This window comes from Lichenostomus cassidix, chromosome 1Aa (genome assembly GCF_008360975.1).
Source record: "Lichenostomus cassidix isolate B80296 chromosome 1Aa, HeHo_3.0, whole genome shotgun sequence".
NCBI classification, from domain to species: Eukaryota; Metazoa; Chordata; class Aves; order Passeriformes; family Meliphagidae; genus Lichenostomus; species Lichenostomus cassidix.
Genome location: NC_139480.1, coordinates 5175384 through 5190387, shown reverse-complemented (window position 1 = coordinate 5190387; position 15004 = coordinate 5175384). Strand labels below are relative to the sequence as shown.

Sequence of the window (15004 nt, the reverse complement as noted above, 5' to 3'; positions counted from 1 at the left end):
CATTTTTTAAGCTCCCTCTATTGACATTTAAGTAACTGATTCTTCTCCATCATTGTTAGCTGTCTTTTTTCCTGCCTGTCAAGAACTTGCTAAATTAAGATTCACAGCCCAGGATAGTTTTCATATGAACCCAAAAGAAGTCAATATGTTTACTTAGATAAATGGTTATTTTACAAGGTAGTGTAAAATGCATAATTTTCTGTGGTATATAAAGCCATGAACCACAATCCATCACGGGTGACTCATTTAATCTCTGATGTATCAATGGATGCCTTCTTCAAAGAGCAATCTGGAATAAGTGGTTCACATTAGGAGATCTGGAAAAAAGCTGCACAGAGAGCAAGTGAAGAGATCAGAATCAAAATGATGGTAATGTATCCTCGATCATATGACAGAGATCACAAAATCCTATTAAACCCTCCAGTGTATCATCCTCCCTTTCCAAGATTCATGGCCTCAAAAGCATTTTCTGCTGCTTTTCCTCCTCCCATTTGGACTGGATAGCAGAGCTATCTGCAGCCGGAGATGAGGAGCATTTTTACAGGCTAACAAATCTACTAGAACCAATGGTTTTAATCTCTCCTTGGCTGCAGAATCAAAGCCAAGTTCTCTGCAGGTGCAAATGGGATCTGCTCCACTGCCTTAGGTGGAGTTTCACTCATTTACACCATTAAAGAATTTGGCACTGAGGATGTTGAGATCAAAAGGTTCCAGTTGGCAAGGAGATGTGCAGAAGAGAATCTGTCTGGGGAAATATGCTGAGAAGACTTATCTATCCTGTGAAAAGAGAACTCACCTCTCTCCAGAGGAGTCTGGTATTGAAAAACCCAAATGATACTAAATTTTGGGACACCTCCTCTGACCCTGCTAATTCTAAACTGGACAGTTTGGAAAGCCTGCCAAAACCCTGCAGAAGGAAAGCACATTGGTATGCTCCTCTTCATGCTTTTTCCCATCATCATATCATATGCATATTTTATGCTTTTATTTTCCCCCGACACAACACTTACTGGTGGTCTGTATTGTTCATTTAATAAAACCAGGACTGGAACATGTCCTGCCATAGCTGCTTGCACAACACATATAAAAAGAAGTATCATTATTGGTAGATGTGTCTGCATGATGCCACTACTCCATTGCCAGAAGCAAATTTCACCTAATTTGGAGTTCCTGCATATGCAACAGAGCCTTTGCCATTATTGTTTCAGAGACAGCTAAGAAAGATCTGTTTATTTGTTAATAATAATTTTGGGAAATACAGGCCGCAGCGAAATATCAAGACTAATTTAGAAAAATTATCAAAACAAACATTTTAAGTGAGTAGAATAACACAACCCCCAGTCCCTCACCCCCTCTTGCCGTGGTAAATGTATGCAGCTGACTTTTCCTAAAGGACAGCATCAGTATATTTACACTTTTATATCTTTGGATGCTTGTTCAGGATCCAGTTTGCTCCTGGACAAGGGCATATTGATGAGTACCTGGAGTGTTTATTTGGATGGACGTGCTTGGTCTGAAAGCCAGCTGCACTCCAGCAGCCCTTATCCATTCTCAATAGCTCTGTACCAACAGTCAGCCTTCTTTCCTCTAAGGAAGGCATAATTCCTGCCTCTGCCCTCACTGTTTCAGGTAGCAGGAGGATTCTGCACCAGGCTGGATCAGGTGTTTTTCCAAATCACTGTCCTGTGTCCACCAGTGGTCCGTAGTGGATGCCTAGAGCAGGCTGTAAGAGCAAACCAAACTTACAGTACTTTCCCATCTTCCAAAACTTCCTGGTTCAGGGATGCTCTGTAGATATATCAACACACTGAGTTTTTATTACACAGGTTAGGATATACTTTTATGTTTGGAAACATTATATGTAATCTGTGCAGACACCTGCCATTATTCCCATCTCTTGTTTTCAGGTCCCCTCTAATATGATTGGTAAAGTTTGAAACTGCACCTGGCTGAAGTTCAAATCAGAGTCTGTGAGTACTCTGGGCAGGACTTTCCCTTTGATCTGTGTGTCTATTAGTGATGTCTTCATTAATATAAAAATCCAGACCAGGAATGTGGCTTAAGCACCATTTTCTGACCATTCACAGACCTTTAGTTGATAGTTTGCTCCCTTGCAGAACTTTGGGTTGTGCCAAATAACACTCTGCAAAACATTCCAGTTTTGGGCTGGGGGACAGCAGGTAGCACAGAAAGATTGGATGCTGGCAGTTCTGCCTGGGCTGGAGGAATGTGTGTGGATGGACATGAGCTGCAGCAGGTCAGCAGCATGTGGGGCTACAGGGTGGTCCTTTGTTGATTTATTCCTAGGACTGACAGAACCCTGGAGATTCTGAACAATACATTGTTCACAATGTATTCACCAGCAGCAATGTGAACCACTATCACCAGGGCTTTCAAAACCAGTTTTATCACCTCCCTAAAAACAAGTTTTCTCACTCTGGAAAATTAATTTTAAGACAATGAATGAAGCTGCATAAAGGAACTTGGAGGCATGGAGGATCTTTCAAGATGTTCACCAAACTAGTTTTGCAGCATGTGAAAATTAGTTCTTTTTGAAGTGTTTCCTGTCCTGCTTCAACGTCGTTCATTCTGTCCTAATGTATTTTGTGAAAGTTAAGCAGAGAAATACATTTATATAAGACAAACCACTAGTAAGGGTCATAGATTTCCATTTTTATTTTAATAAAATCTTTGAAGACTAACTCATACAATTTGTGAATCACACTTCATGAGAAAGACTTGCCAGAGGTTTTTAATAATTTAAGGTATGAAGCTGATTGGAAATAACAAAAAAAGAGCTACTTCTGTTCCCTCACTCTTGTATTCAACAAAAGATAAGTAGCTACATCACAAAAGTATGTTCTTATATTGATGAGAGGGAAGAACATAAAGAAAATTAAACTATGACAATGTTTTTCTGGTTTATGGTGCTCAGATTGCCTTCATATACAGAAGGGGTTGATTATCCTTGTCTAAATTATATAGATTTTTCTTAGATAAACACATAAGCTGATGATATTTCTATCTTTTTGCAAAAGGAGGTACCTGTGCAATAAATTAGGAAATGTCCTTAAAGGCAAGGAAAATGTATCTGAAGAAAAGGACAACAAGGACAGAGTATTGCCTTCTAGAAAATCACTTTTTTGGCTTATTTGAAATCAGAATTTTCAATTCTGCTGCAAAGAAGAAGCAGCTGGATCCCCCTTGTATGTCAGCAGTTAGAGCTGGGAAATGCCTAATACAGAGGCACAGTATAGAACACTATAGATGTCTAATGCTCATATCCTTTATTATATCTGTTACTACCTCTCTGCACAAAACTTTGAACTACTGCATCCTTGTAGGCAAGTTTTAAACCTTTAAAACTTTTTAAACCAAGACAGGGTGCTTTGCTGCAAGAAGCAGTTAACCTATACTACAGCCTTACAAATTATGGTTATCCTCAGTGTAGGAATTCTTGGCTGAAATTATTTTTCCTGTGTGGTGCTAAAAAGTTGTACATGTGGATCAGTAACTTCTGTCATCCTTAAAGATTAGTGGGGCTCTTGAGACTATTATTTGCCATTCTGGGGCAGATGCTCAGCAGACTCCAAGGGATCACTCTGAGTTATATCAGCAGAAGGTCTGGCATGCTTATGTGAGTGGAATTGAAGTTGTTCTCAAGAAAACTGAAAATGAGCACTAATGCAAAAAACCCCTACATTTTAATGTGGTTCTGTTGTGGGTATAAATACACTTGTGTGCCCAAAACAAGATAATTGCTTGGTATATTAAAGTGTGCCTATTTTTCCTGTGTTTATTCATAATTAATTTACAAATAGAGATTTCAGCTGTGGTGGAGTCTTTATCCCACCATAGCAGGAGCTCCTGGCTTCATAACTTCGCTGGAGCAACCCACATGATGAATATGAGCTAAAGAATAGAAGCCAAATCCTTCTAGGCTCTGTACATTTGTGCTTGCCAGAAAAATTATGGCCAGTCGAAGGAGCAGGAGATGGAAAGTAGCCACCTCTGCTTTGGCTCTTCTCAAAGTCCACTGAGGCCACTGTGCAAGCTTTTATACTTGGACCTACATAAGTACCTTCTGAAGCTGGATACTGGAACTGGGGGGCAGCAGGGACTGCTTATTTATGAGTTACTTAGCAGTCCCTGATGCAGCAGTTGCCATAAGGCACAGCCTCAATGCAGCTTATTCATACTCCTGGCAAAAGTTATCCTCCTGGGAAGCTGTGTTGCTGGCCAGGAAACAAGAATACTTTACTGCTTCTCTCACAGAGTGTGAGTATATTCACTCTGGGGGCAGTTTTAGCATTTGGCCCTCTGCCTGGACATCATTACTACTGGGCACTTGCACTGCACACAGCCACGCTGACCAAAGCCTGTGCTGAAAAGATTACATTCTCCCAAACCAATATTTTCAATTTGGCCCTCCTGCTTCTGACAGCAGGAAAGTTTTGGAAACACCATAGGCTGTGTTTGCTGTAAACAGCATTACCTGAAATAATCCTGGTGAATATCAAGAGGTTTCATGGAAACAAGAAGATGCAGAAATGCAGTCCCCTCTGGTGAGGCAGGATGAGCTGAAGTGAAGCAGTTAAACAATATGTGCTCCACATGACACCAAAGCTCAAACTGCATTTAAACAGCTCTTCTAAGAAAGCACCTGCTTAAAGAGTTTGGGGTAAACCACCAGAACTTACCTTAAATACACAGAATAACATTTTCCTATTTCTCCTGCTGCTTTACTTTTTATGAATTTAAAAATATCATTCTACCTAGAAATGGGACTGACAACAGACAGCAGCACCACATGCGAGTGTACCCTCAATCTCAAAGGGGAGGGAGCTTTGAGTTTCAAGCTGTAAGTTTTCCTATTCATGTCACAACTGCAGTAAAGTGTTTTTCTATATCTGGGCATAAAGAAATATAAAGCAGCTAAAAAAAAAAAAATTTACAAATCTGAATATCACTGCATTTATGGCATCTCATGGTGTTGGATTTCCAGAAACTGTATTTGTTAGTTTTCTTGGCAGAGGCAACTGACTGGAAAAAAACGTGATCATACTCCACCAAAAAAACATTTTCTTACTTGCTGAGCTTAAAACATTTCTGTGGTTGCAGTGGCTTCTATGGGACTATTCCCATACCATAATCTTAAGCACATAATTAAGGGCTTTACTAGATCAGTGCCTGAAAAACCAATGCTGATTTCTATTGAATGCACATTATGTTAGGGACCATTTGTAAGCTCATTAAAATGAACAGAAAGGATCCAGCAGATGCTGGACCAAGCCTCGTCTCAGGACTTTCATCAGAGAAAAAACAACGTTGTCTCTTGTTTACACTTTCACAGGTCACTGAGTTCCCAGACTTTGAGTCATTGATTACATCGTATTATCAATTAAGTTAGAGATTTGCCATCAACTTAAATGGGTACAGGATAGGACATGAGGAAATAAACAGCAGAATCATGTTCAATTTGTGATTCTGAGTATTGGCTACTTAAAAGCAAACAAAAAAAGCAGGCATGCTCATGAATTCATGAACACAGAATAGCCTCTGCTTTAGTGCACTGCGTGTGCCATGCAATGGGTTTGGGAATGGACATTGCATTTCTTTGGAACAACATTGGACTTTCACCCTTCCTCCCCTTCCCTCAATGCCCAGACTAATAAATCCTCCATTTGTCTCACCTGTAGCTACAATAAAGCTGTTCTCAACGGTATTAACATCTGCCGTGGTCATTCTTCTGGGGTGAGAAAGGCAGAACATTTTCATTGCTCATTCATTTGTGAACACTAGTTAAGTAAAGCTGTCACTTGTGTCCAATTATGGGTGAGTATTTTATAGCACATTCTCCTTCCTAAAGCTAAACTGACACGGCCAAGCCCCATTTTATGGGCATTCTTAAATTCTTCCAAGCCATATTTAAAATCCTTGTGCTCCGAGATGGCAGGTGCCATGTGTTTTCACAGCTACATTAACAAATGCAATTTTGTGGCAACTTGACCACGCCAGTGAAGCAGTAAATTTCTGTAATCTCTGTGGTTAAGAATTTCACACAGGACTTTGCTGGGAATGTGTAAAGCCCATTAGTACAGGAGCACGATGAAGATAAAATTAAAATACCTTTACAGTAAAAGCCAAAAAAAAGAGTGAAGTCTGGGGATTTTTTTTGCTGCTAGAGCAATGAAACGTGTCAGAGGAAAATGCTGAAAGAGAAAAAAGTAGCTTCACTGAGCTCACCCAGCCTACTCTCCTTCTCAAATGACTGCCACCAGTTTAGGTGAGAAGAGGTAATTTGGCTTACACAAATGCTAACATAGGCTTATCCTGAAGCATAACTGGAATGCAAAACCTTATAAATATCTATCCCAAATCCTTGCTCCCTGTTACAGTACACATATTGTCCTCACAAATGTTTTTGCAGGCTTAGGGAGATGATAGCCAAAACCTCCCTAGTCCCTAGCATGTGCAGGGTGCAGTGGTGCATCTGCACACCACTGCAGCTGATGCAGCATCTGCATTTTCCAGCATGAGCTCTGCTGTTGGAGCTGAGACACTTTGGTGCTCCTCAAGGCTGCCCAAGAGCCCCCAGCTCCAGCAGCACAGTCACCATGAGCGCTGGGAGCAGATTTTACCTCTCCCAAAACCAGAGGGTCTGTGCAGCATCACTGGATGAAAGCAGATGAAAACCAGCAGTTGATTCCTGCACAAATTCATACACTATTTTTTTTTTCTGATCTGTAAGTAATTTCATTAGATATTTCCCAGATTTCCTATAAAATCAGGTGAACTATAGATTTTTTTTTTCTTTAAAAAAGAAAGATGTGATTCCAGCATAATCACCTCACTCCAGGGACTGGATCTTTTGGAAAGTAAAGAAAACAAACTGCTCAGAATGCAATACTAGCCAGGGAGGGAATTGCATTATGGATTGCTCACAGACTGCTTCAGCAGGTTTTACCACAGGGTTTGGGCAAAACTCGTAAAGAACACAGATCAAACAAGAAAACATCTTTGAATGCTTATAGTTTGTTGTGAGACAGAAGTGCTCCAAAAGATACACTTAGCAGCTCACTCAATCTCCTAAGACTTCATACAAGCACGCAGGCTGGGGAGATCAGCTCACACGCTTCTGCACACTGTGAGGCTGCACTGAAACCAAAAAGGCTATTCACAGAGCAGCCCTTTGAAGTCAGTGGACTTTTGTCATTGATTTTGAGAGGCCCAGGATTTCATTTGCAGTGTGTAAGGTTAAGCATGTGTGTAAGTCCTTGCAGGATCAAGGCTTAAATGTGTAAACCTGTTCAGCAAGAGTACCCAGCCTTTAATATCCTGTGAATGTGGTCTTTCTTACTTTGTGACACTGGACAGACAGCCTTTGCTCTTCACTTGAGTGCAAAAGCTTTGTTTAATATGCACATGTCCTTCATAATTGCCAGAGTCTTGGGGTGCAGAAAAAGAAAAGTAGAGCTATGAGCTGCTGGCTAATGGAGAGCCTTTGGAAAACATTGACTGCATCAGATTGATTAAGAGCAACTGTTAATCTATACTTCTGTCTCTTGTTATCCAAGATTCAGATAACAGGCCTTCTGAATAGCTCACTGTGTTAGTGGCTGCTACAGTGTCCATACATTAATCCCTGGAAACAGCAAAAGTGTAAGAGACCCAATCCTGTGTTCAGAGCTCCTTTATCACCTGAGCAGTTCTACTGCATAGTAACACATTTTCTAATTCCTTCAAAATCTGGCCACTGCCCTTGTCTGAATAAAGTCTATTTCTGCAAAACATTGCAGAGCTCAGGTTCAGAATAGAGCTACCCCCACCATGTGTGGTGATCATGGAATCATTCAGGTTGGAAAAGACCTCCATGGTCACCAAGTCCAACCTACCTTGACTGAACACCACTAAACCATATTGAGAAGTGGATTAACAACTGAGTGGATGATCAACAATTTGCTGCTTAAATGAATGGCAAAATCCAGTTTCCCTAACTTAAACCAAACCTGCACTTAATCTTTAAGGTGCTGGAGGTCACCTAAGTGAAGAGAGAAAGGAATCCTAAGGGAGACCAAGTTTGTCGGATGGTAGAATGTGTTCCTGTTGCTGAATGTCTTATATCTCTAGTGGGGTTTTATATGTTCAACAGCCATACTCTGTATTTATACACATATTAATATATATTTGTGGGCTGACACATTTGTCTTTTAAATCAATCAGATTTTCCTTGAATATAAACCTGACTGTGACGCTGATTATGGTCATCCTTAAGTATCACTTCTTCTAGGACTTATGAGCAAAGCTGCTCTGAAACTGCCTCCCTTGGACCCTTTCAACCCCCTGTTCAGGTGGGCTGTGACCCAGCAGCGTCACCCACAGCCCCTAATGCCACATTCCATGGGCTTGGGCATGAAAACAGGTGCCTGGGGCCAAGCACAGGGCCAAGAGGACACAAAAAGCCCCTTCACAGATAACCAGGTGGGATGCAGGTGTGAAGTACCTTTGGGAGATGGGGATTGCTCTGCAGAATATATTTTTGCACTCTCAGTGCAGCTTTAGCTATAAAAATTTAGGAAGCCAAAATGTCAGTCTGAAGGCTTTCAAATGCATGAAGCTTCCTCTGGATAAGGGAATTTTCATCAGGAGCAACAACTCATTATAATAATGGTGCCTAAAGTAGGTAAACTCTATCACACTTATTGGAGTTTCCCAAATTTTGGATTTTTTTAATAGCATTGCAGCATGACTTTTAAATGCCACTGGCCTCCTAAGCAGAACAAATAAACCAATCACAGCACCTCCTTTCACTAGATCAGCTCAGCCTAATAAAATTAACCATGAGGAACAAGATTAATTGGACGTTAAACACATTTCCAGGAATGCACTTGTGACAGCTTCCCTCCAGCCGCCCTGGAGGACTAATGATATATATGAGTGACATTATGTCAGTGATATATGGGTGTGCCTTTCAATCCAGTCCTCACTTCACAGGATTAGCCTTGTTTTAAGCCCACTGCCAGGTATATGAGGCTTGGTAAGTCAATAGTTTTTCAAGGAAGGTAATTTACAGAGTTTCAAGTCCTCTGTCTTCATGAAGTAGTTGCAAGAGATGTCTAAATTAAGCAATACAACAATATGGGTAGTTGAGAAAATCTGAGGCGGAGAGGAGGTTAAATGGTCTGAGTTTTGAAAATTTTGTCCTTCATTGGGATGGTAAGAAAAGAGATGTTTAAAATAGGTCAGATAAACCACTCCCTGAAAGCAGCTGCTTGTTTTCTCTGACTGTAATGAGATACAGAGGTGTCTCACTCACATAGAGGTGTCTACACTACAGGTATGTAAATTTTGATGAGATGAGCCCTACCTGTGGTGCCCAAATGCCATGGACAGAGAACAATCACCTCTATGGGTAACACAGAGGCAGTTGAAGGTTCCAGACTGAGAAAGCAAATAAATAAAAAAACTAAAAAAACCCCAAACCAACCAACCAAACAAAAAAACCGAAACAAAAACACCCAAAAACCCCCCAAAAACCCCAAACCCAAAAAAACCCCAAAGCTTTTGGGTTGCTCCTGCTTTGTTACCATCCCCAAGGAAGATGACAATATGTGTCTTTAAAAGTATTAGTAGGAAAGCAGTGGTTTCAAGAGGCCTCAGAGCACATCAGGGCAGGAGCTGAGTTATCAGTATCCACAGGCCATGGGACATGCAGAACAACCAAGGGAAGACCTTGGGTGATGATAATTATGGCCTAGAAATGGGCCTCTAGTTCTCTTTTCACTTTGTTTCCTTCTTGCTTTTATTTTACGGCTTACCTTAATAGATAAAATATTTATTTATATTCTTAATTCATATCTAATGATCTCACAAATACTGTGAGCTCTTGCCTTTGGGATGATGAAAGTCAATAGGAGGTATCAGATTATTTTTAGGGTTCTCTACACCCTACACAGGGTTAGGAGCCCCAAGGAGTGTGCAGTGAGCCACATGAACATCACAGGGTGATGAAGGATGTGTGACAGGCTGCCAGACCTGTGGGAGAAGTGTGTTTTGGCAAGTGTTAGCCCAATATGTTATCAATCAGGGACTGGGGGAGGACCAGAGACTTGGGGTCACTCACAGCCCATGTACAATGTTCTTGCAAGAGTGGTTCTTGCTGAAAGAAGACCATGACTAATATGTTAAATCAAACGGAAACACAGCAAGCCCCTTACAATGACATAAATTATTTGCAGTTAGAAGAGAAATCCAAGAGTCTTTTACTACTAAAATGAAATAAAATAATCTGCAGTGGTTAGAATCTAAGAATTTTGCCAAGATTCTATCATACTTGAATTGAGCTGACCAGAAATTCAATGCTAATAAATAATCCTGTTCAGGGAAGGAGGTGTTATGACACATTCTTTAGTAATTCTTCAGAGTCCTGAGAAAAATCTGGGAATCTGGCTTCTCCCAGGAGAAAGCAACTGATGAAATCCCATCATTATTGCCCATGGCAAGTCTGTGATTTACCCTCATTTTACCTGCTGCGTGCAACTCAGACTTGCCGTGACTTTATATGGAATGTTAGAGATGTGGAAGAAATACAGAATTATGCCAGCTTTTTACTGTAAAGGAAATTCATAGTTATGTTATCAAAGTTTCTAATTATAAAATTTCTTTAATATTTTATTAGCAGGAGGGGAGGGAAGATGCCAAAATTTATGGTATTTCACAAGTAAGATTATGGGTTGATTTCTGATTGGTTGACAGGACCCTAACAATAAACCTCATAATTTTATACTACATTCCTCCAGTGATGATAGAAATTCTTTGTGCATAATAGCACCATTTCTATTCAGGACTCTTGTTAGCAGTTGTAAACTCAGATTATCATTTTTATTAGCCTAGTGTTTTCTTATTTCTCTGTTACTGACAGGAAATTACAGCAAGTTTTCTGGCTTGCTTTTCTTTCTTTTTTTTTTTTTTTTTTGTTACAACGAAAGCAGTTGCATTCAACTAGAAATTTCCAAGCACTGAATAGAGGAAAGTGTTGCTAGAAGCCAACAGCAATTTAAAGTGCACAGATTAATTTAAAATAAATATTTTTAAAGACTAAATTCAAAGAGGATGTAGACTGGGAGGCTGGGTTAGGGTGGGATTTTTTTAAAAATATACTGCTACCAGCTTTTTTATAGTTTAAGGATTTAGGAATCAATTCTTGCCACAAAACTCAGCATCTAAACTCAGCTGTACTATGTTTTCATATTGCTTCAAAACAGTGATTTTGACGTCACCTCTGTGACCAAAGACCCCTGGCTAAACTCAAGCTCTCCTCCCTGCAGCCTCACCCATGGCTGAGATGCTCACCATGGACAGTGGGAACCAACCACCATGGACTTCTCATGACTTTGGGTGATTGGGAAGCTCTGATGAGAGTTTTGGTGGTTGTTTCACCCCATTAGGCCACTTGAGCATTGCAAAAGCACTGTTTCTAGGAGAATGTGAGACTATAAATGCATAATTTACCGACAACAGCCTACAGTTTATTCATATTACATCAGATACGCTTCTAACTGTCAGTTGATACTGAGTGAATAAAAACTTATTTCCATAACAAGAACACTGAATTCAACCCTTTTCTTCTCTGATTATAAATGGGTGAGAGTTTAGGATTACAAGGGACAAAGCCTAATTTTCTGGGCCTTGCAGACCTTGGTGTTGGTGTGGGGGAAGGCAAGTTTTCAGGGCTAAGGCAAGATGTGGGAGCTACAACGACCTCATTTCACAAGACACCAGCGTTTTCTGCACAAGCAAAGGAAACCTTCAGAAAAGTACTGCAGTGCTTGAAACAGAATGAAATAGGGAGTGATGAACTTCTGCAAGTGCAGCGCCCTTAACCCTCTGCCCTAACCAAGTTGCTGTGAAAGGATGTGATTTTCCATATGGCACTGGCACATCCTCTCCTCCTCTCCAGGGACATGGAAAGGACTCTCTGTTTAATCCCACTGCTCCTCATCTCCACTCCTTGCACAACTTCTCTCATGATATCACATTATGCATTTAGCAAAACAGACCTTTGAGTCTGGAAAGTCTGATGCATCAATATGCAGATTATTAGTTTCAGGATATCTCTTAAAAAAAAAATAAGGAAAAGAGCTTTCAAGGATTTAAAGGACTAAATCACACTGGTTTTCTAAGTCTATCCACTTCTTCCTAGAAACTCCATCCTATGTTCAAAAAGTTTTCATCAGCATGACCACAAACCTGTAAGCAACTAAGTGTAAGAATAGTGTTTATTCTAAATACTACAGTAAAAGCTACAGGATCCAGTCTAAAGTGCAACAAGAATTAATTGCAGTTGGGAAAACAGAGATAGCTCAGCAATCATAAGATGCAGTCCTGCCAGTACTCACAATTTCCTCCTAAATACAGGACAAGCTCAGCCTTCCTGTTGATTTCAGTAGGTGTTGTAGCATTTAATACTTGGCAGAACTACATTCAGAAAGCCTAAGGAAAACATGTCACCGTGTAAGTTTTGTAAGCTTAAACACAAAGCAAAAGCAAAACACATCTCATATGCTAAAAAAATAAAATGATAATGTGCTAGTATCAAAAAAAGACTACAAAAGGAGACCTTGGAAATAAAGGGACTTGCAAGTCAGGAATGCAATGTGTATAATACAGATCTGATTGTATCTGGCAGGCTGGTATTCATAGGAGGTGAGCCACAGCATCAAACTCATTCTTTACAAAAGCAACGCTTGGTATTTCATCTCAAAGTTTGTCAGCTTCTTGCAATTAGCTGCTACAACGGTATGACAAGGTGTGGAGTGGAACACCCCTTCCCCCCTTCTCCAGAAGAAAAATGCAAGGGACAGCAAGAACTTTACCCAGCACTGGACAACAATAAATCCTGGATACACTGACCCCACTTGATGCAAGAGGAAAACTATTTATTTATTTTTAAAAAAAGTTTCAGTGCTGCACTTCCCTACCTAGTAAACAGCTGAACAGGCAGGATGATACCCAAGACCATCTCCTCCACCCCCATCTCCACCCCCCTGTCGTATCAGTGCTTCAGGCAACGTTCAGAGGGAAAAAAAATCACAAACACAAATCCCCTAACTCAAGTATCTGTTCTGATAGGAGCATGGAATAGTAACCAAAAAACAATCAAGTCCTCATTGTCATAGTGCGACAATCACGGCATCTCTTCTGTTGAGCAAATAGTCAATTCATAGAAAGAAAAGCATCATGAGGACAGACAGGAAAGCTGTTATTACCCATTTTAAGTAATAGGAGAAGGTCACATATCAAGCCGTTACACCTTTTCATTACATCCTAACCCTCCACAGCAGGGGAACCACACTTATGACTGCGTTAGATATACAAAAGCTTACAGCTCCAAAAAAGGAAAAGAAAAGATGAGGAACGGGAAAAAAAAATAAATTAAATTCATCTTACCAGCACGTTACAGCACCAACTTGCTTGAAGGAACGTTGCCTTTACAGGTTTCTCTTTTAATTATCCTGGAAGCAGAAGAGAGGAAAAAAAAAAGAAGACGACGAAGCAGGGTTGTTAAATTAGTGTGTGCTCCAATCTTTTCAGTTTGTCGCAGAGTAGAAAAATACCAAAAAAAAAGAGAGAGAAAAAAAAAAGAAAGGGCACTCAAAGAAAGAAAAAAAGCAAAAGAAAGCTCAGTAATTTAAATTTGCTGTCAGTTCAGGCAGCATCGCTCTGTCCCGCCCCTCTTCCCACTGGGTTCTACTACCTGCAGGGCTGCAACTGACAGCTACTGTGCAAACAAAAAAAAAGGCAAAAAGCATGCTGGGACCATGCTGTCTGCTGTCTGAGTCTCTCTCCACTTCTGATGACTGAAAATCATTAGTGAAAAGGTTCTGTTGTTGTTTGCTGAGATTTTTAAGTTAGGTTCTTTACATGAAATTTAATTTATTTTTAATTGATGCGGCGCGGCACGTGACAGAAACTGGAGGTTGTGTTTCTCAGCTCTCCTCAGAATGGAAACTAACCTGAGCAGATTGATTTTAATAGAATGGTATATGGAGAATATACACAGACATTTACTGTGTTGCACTTTGCAGGGATGCAGTCAACCCTCCCCGTAACACCTTCCACAAAAATTCTTATTTGAATGGAAAGTCAGGAAAATATTTCAAGAGAAAGCACTTAAAACTCTGGCACTCAAAAAAGTTGCCAGTATTGTTTTTGCTCCGCTTTTAAGTTTTCCTTCTAAACTTTTTCAAATCATTTTTGAGAACAAAAAGTAACAGAAGTCAGAGGCATAATGAGCAACCGGCACAACACTTGTGTGAAAAGGACGAACTAATAATCCCAGTACATAAAAAGCTGTTTTTACCCAGATGTTTGAAACCATTTTTGACAGTCTGCGCTAGAGACTGTTAACAGACTGCATGCATCATATGAGTGTGAAATATTTCATGAAAATGAAGAAGAAAAACAAGTACAAAAGCTATAAATGCCTTTTTTTAACAGCTATTTTAATTGTTGCTGACAGGCTTGTAGCAGTGGGGCTAAAATCATCCTCTCCAAACAAAGATAAGCATAATATACAACTTCTAAATATAAATGTATTCACCAAAATATGGTTCCTGTCTAATTATAAAATAAAATTAAAAGAGTGAAATTATGCTTTTCCTTAATACTTTAGTAGTAATTTCTTGGATCATGCCACAATAAATACGCAACATTTGTATCCAGTTATTGCTCTACTTATGTGCGTAACCATAAAATAGAAAAGCTGAAATGTTTAAACCTAATTTAATTAATCTCAGTTTTACTCAAAGTTTGCACTGGAAGAGATACATGCTGAACATGCTTACCATAGACAATTAGATTCTAAATAGTTATTTAAAAACCCTGCAGAAACATTTCTCCTTCAGCCTTTACTCTTCAAAGCAGATCTGAAAAGGTGCTTCCTTTTGCACAACAGGACTCGAGGTGTAGGATCTTCCCCACAGCCCTCTGAAGTTCCTGCTCA

At 39.9% G+C, this 15004-nt stretch overlaps 1 protein-coding gene across 1 annotated transcript in view; it reads right to left on the bottom strand.

Moving 5' to 3' along the window:
• The window catches only part of CELF2 (CUGBP Elav-like family member 2), a 543197-nt gene extending 529443 nt beyond the window's left edge, over positions 1 to 13754 (bottom strand). The window contains exon 1 of the mRNA XM_085082623.1: positions 13450 to 13754. The gene's annotated coding sequence lies outside the window, so the exon portion shown is untranslated. The remainder of the gene's footprint in view (positions 1 to 13449) is intronic.
• Positions 13755 to 15004: the final 1250 nt, after the last annotated feature.